The sequence below is a fragment of the Mandrillus leucophaeus genome, unplaced genomic scaffold (genome assembly GCF_000951045.1).
Source record: "Mandrillus leucophaeus isolate KB7577 unplaced genomic scaffold, Mleu.le_1.0 Scaffold67, whole genome shotgun sequence".
NCBI classification, from domain to species: domain Eukaryota; kingdom Metazoa; phylum Chordata; class Mammalia; order Primates; family Cercopithecidae; genus Mandrillus; species Mandrillus leucophaeus.
Window position 1 is genome coordinate 5,065,773 of NW_012107252.1, and position 4,658 is coordinate 5,070,430.

The following is a 4,658-nucleotide window of genomic DNA, read 5'->3' on the forward strand; positions in this document are numbered from 1 at the left end:
AAAAAAAAAAAAAAAAAAAAGACAGAGTCTTCCTCTGTCGCCCAGACTGGAGTGCAGTGGTGCAAGCTCAGCTCTCTGCAACCTCCAATTCCCTGGTTCAGGCGATTCTCCTGCCTCAGCCTCCCGAGTAGCTGGGACTACAGGCATGCACCGCCATGCACAGCTAATTTTTGTATATTTAGTAGAGATGTGGTTTCACTATGTTGGTCAGGATGGTCTCGATCTCCTGACCTCATGATCTGCCTGCCTCGGCCTCCCAAAGTTCTGGGATTACAGCCATGAGCCTGGCCTACTTTTATTTTTATAGCCCTATAGTCACAAAATATCTGCTCTATTTCCAGCCTGGACAACATAGTAAGACCCAGTCTCCAAAAAAAAAAAAAGTAAATTCATTAAAAAAAATAAAAAATAAATGTATACAAGTCGTTCTTTACCTAGTCTTTTTTTCAAGAGATGAGACCTCATCTATACTGCCCAGGCTGGTCTTAAACTCCTGGGCTCAAGAGATCCTCCCACCTTGGCCTCTCAAAGTGCTGGGATTACAGGTGTGAACTACTGCACCCAGCCTACCTAATATTTATTTGAAGTTTTCTTTTCTTTTCTTTTTTTGAGACAGCATCTTGCTCTGTTGACCAGGTGGGAGTACAGTAGCACAATCTCAGCTCACTGCAACTTCTGCCTGCCAGGTTCAAGCAATTCTCCTGCCTCGGCCTCCCGAGTAGCTGGGATCACAGGCATGCACCACCACACCTGGGTACTTTTTGTATTTTTAGTTGAGACGGTGTTTCACCATGTTGACTAGACTGGTCTCTAATTCCTGACCTCAGATGGGGACCTTTCAGCCTCCCAAAGTGCTGGGATTACAGGCATGAGCCACCACACTGTGCATGGCAGTGCATGCCGGTACTCCAGCTACTTGGGAGGCTGAGGCAGGAGAATCACTTGAACCAGGGAGTTGGAGGTTGCAGTGAGCTGAGCTTGCGCCACTGCACTCCAGTCTGGGTGACAGAGGGAGACTCTGTCTTAAAAACAAAACAAAAACAAAAAAAGAAGCCTGAGTTTCTTTTTTTTTTTTTTGAGATGGCGTCTCACTCTGTTGCCCAGGCTACAGTGCAGTGGCTCAATCTTGGTTCACTGCAACCTCTGCCTCCCGGGTTCAAGCAATTCTCCAACCTCAGCCTCCCGAGTAGCTGAGATTATAGGTGCCTGCCACCACTCCTGGCTAATGTATTTTTAGTAGAGACAGGGTTTCACCATACTGGTCAGGCTGGTCTCGAACTCCTGAGCTCAAGTGATTCACCCGCCTCGACCTCCCAAAGTGCTGGGATTATAAGCATGAGCCACTGCACCCGCCCTTTTTTTTTTTTTTTTTTTTTTTTTAGAGAGATGAAGCAGGCTGTAAGTGCTGGCTCATGCCTATAGTTGCAGCATTTTTGGGGTGCTAAGGCAGTGGAATCACTTGAGCCCAGGAGTTCAAGACCAACCTGGGCAACATGGTAAGACCCCATCTCTACAAAAAATTAAAAATTAGCTATGTGTGGTGGTATGTACCTGTAGTCCCAGGAACTTGGGAGGCTGAGGTGTGAGGATTGCTTGAGTCTGGGAGGTTGAGGCTGCAGTGAGCTGTGATCATGCCACTGCAGTCCAGCCTGGGCAGCAGAGTGAGACCCTGTCTCCAAAAACAACCAAAAAGAAGAAAGATGGGGTCTTGCTCTGTCACCCTGGCTGGAGTGCAATGGCTGATGATGGGTCACTGCAGCCTTAAACTCCCCAGATCAAGCGAATTCTCCCGCCTAAGCCTCCTGAATAGCTGAGATCACAGGAGTATGCCACCTTGCCAGGCTTGAACTTGTTTCTGAGTTTACATTGACTTCCACTCATTATTTTGTTTTTTATTTTTACAAATCTGACATTTCTTTTTTTTTTCTTTTTTTGGAGACAGAGTCTTGCACTGTTGCCAGGCTGGAGTGCAGTGGCGCTATCTGGGTTCACTGCCATCTCCACCTCTGGGGTTCAAGCGATTCTCCTGTCTCAGCCTCCCGAATAGCTGAAACTACAGGCATGTGTCACCGTGCCCAACTAATTTTTGTATTTTTAGTGGAGACTGGGTTTCACCATGTTGGCCAGCATGGTCTCAATCTCTTGACTTTGTGATCTGCCCGCCTCGGCCTCCCAAAGTGCTGGGATTACAGGCGTGAGCCACCGCGCCCAGCCTCAATTCTTATATTTTCTATCAGATACCAACCTTAAATTCAAATACGATTTGATAATTGTTTTTCTATTGTTGTCCTGTTTTATACTATGCTGCTTTTCGTTATTAAATAAGGCACCCATTTAGGATATTGGACTCTATGAATTTTAGCCTCAAGTTTTCATCTTCCTAGAAGATGAAACTAGAAACATAAAATATTGATTTTTTCTTCCTTTCCTCCATCTTCTTTCCCCTCCAATTTTAGGGGATCAAGAATGAATGTACAGATACAGTCTAAACCAGAGCAGTAAAGGGAACATATCCAAATTGGATCAATCATGAAGCCGACTTGGAACACTAAAGTTAGTTTTTACCTCTAGCTACCTGATGCTTCAGCAACTAATTAATTCTCGGATTATTTTTTCTAGAACCAAGTCTCTGTAAACAGAAGCACTTTTCAGTAATTTCTTAATCTCAACACTCTTGGCATTTTAGGTTTGATAATTCTTTTTTATGGAGGGGCCGTCCTATATGTAACAGGATGTTTAGTAGTATCCTGGCCTCTTCCCTCTAGATGCCAGTAGCAACCCCCACACACAGTGCCAACTGTCTCCCCAGGTTGAGAACTGCTGAGTTAGAGAAGGTCAAAAAAATGACTAGAGGACTCCTAGTCTATCTAAACTTCTGACCTATTTGTCCTGTTTGTCCTGGCTGGCAGGGTCAGCTCTGCCTAGAGGCAGGGGAAAAATCTTTTACTTCTTCCACATATGAATACGTTACTTCTAGCTATCCATCCTGGCCAAAGCTTCCAGAAATTAGGAAGCTGGCTTGCCAAAAGCACTGCAATTAGGAGAGTGATGATGTTGGGACTAGAAAGACTCACACCCACTGTAATCTGTCTTCATATTGCTCTTGAGCACCACTCTGCCCAAAATTTGTCAGGTTGACAAATGACAAAAGGCTCTGAAAAAGCATATACATGAAAAAGGAGAGCTTTACCTCTAGGCAAGAATGCTTCACTCTGATTCATTCCTATCCCAACCACACCCCTCACCACAAGATAGAATCCTGTCTTTGGTGAGGTCTTAGTCATGTTCCTTTGGCCCACTGCAGGCCATAATTCTGCAACTAGAGACATCTCTCCTTCCACCTTCCCCTAGAGAAACGTCAGGCCTGACAGACGGACCCGAGTTTGAGATCTCTATGACCAGAGTGGGTTCTGACGCAGGATCAACCCTTACAGTTGAGCAGTTTGGGCATCTGACAAAAGGGAATGGTGGGTGGTCTGGTAACCTGCCCCTAACTTGCTCATCAGGGATGGTTTGCTGAACCACGAGAAAGCTTGACCCTTTCTAATTATAACATAAGACAGAATTTAAAACTCTGTATATGTTTCAAACCAGAAGATTGATCTCCCCTCTTTTCTTCTTTAACTTAAATAGCCCCATTTCCCCAGCTGCTCCTTAACTGACCTGCTTTCCAAACCCCTGCTGATATCTCCCTATAGCATTTAGTTTACTATCAAATTCAACCTTCTTCCTTAGCTTGACACATGAGGCCATCTACCCTCTGACCCCTCGTCTCTCCTCCCTCATATACACCTCCTGCTGCTCTAGCCATAAAGCACTATTTGCAATCCCCAGAGTGTATGTTGCAGATCTCAGTGCTCTCCCCAGTTCTCTCCACTTACTCTTTGCCTAAATCCTGTTTGAAAAAATTGGGCTTAAGTGTTACCAGTTCTGTGATAGCTTTCCTGACAACCTCCCTATTCCCAGTCTGATTTTCAGTGCTCCTTCCTCTGTATTTCCACCATACCCTGTGCATATTTCTATCATATGCTTACATAGTTCCGTAATTGTTTATAATTTATTTTTCTCTTTCCCCATTGGACCGTGATCTTTGTGAGTCAAGGTTATGGTGGTTGTAAGTATCTCAGAGCATTGAATAGAAACAGAACCGTTGCATTGAACTTGAACTATGCATTCCTTGAGGGCAGGGACATATCTTCACCTCTGCATACCAACATCTAGCATATCACCAGTAAATAGCTGGTGCTCAGTGAATGAAGAATGAATACATGAATGCTTCAGGCAGGAGGTTGCTCTCATGTGGCTAGCTACACATTTGGTCATCTTTTTTTGTTTGTTGGTTTGCTTGTTTTTTTGTTGTTGTTGTTGTTGTTTTTTGAGACAGAGTCTCCCCCTGTCCGCCAGGCTGGAGTGCAGTGGTGTGATCTCGGCTCACTGCAACCTCCGCCTCCCAGGTTCAAGCGATTCTCCTGCCTCAGGCTCAGAGTAGCTGGGACTACAGGTGCGCACCACCACACCCAGCTAATTGTTGTATTTTTAGTAGAGACGGGGTTTCACCATGTTGGCGAGGATGGTCTCAATCTCCTGACCTCGTGATCCGCCCATCTCGGCCTCCCAAAGTGCTGGGATTACAGGTGTGAGCCACCGCGCTCGACCTT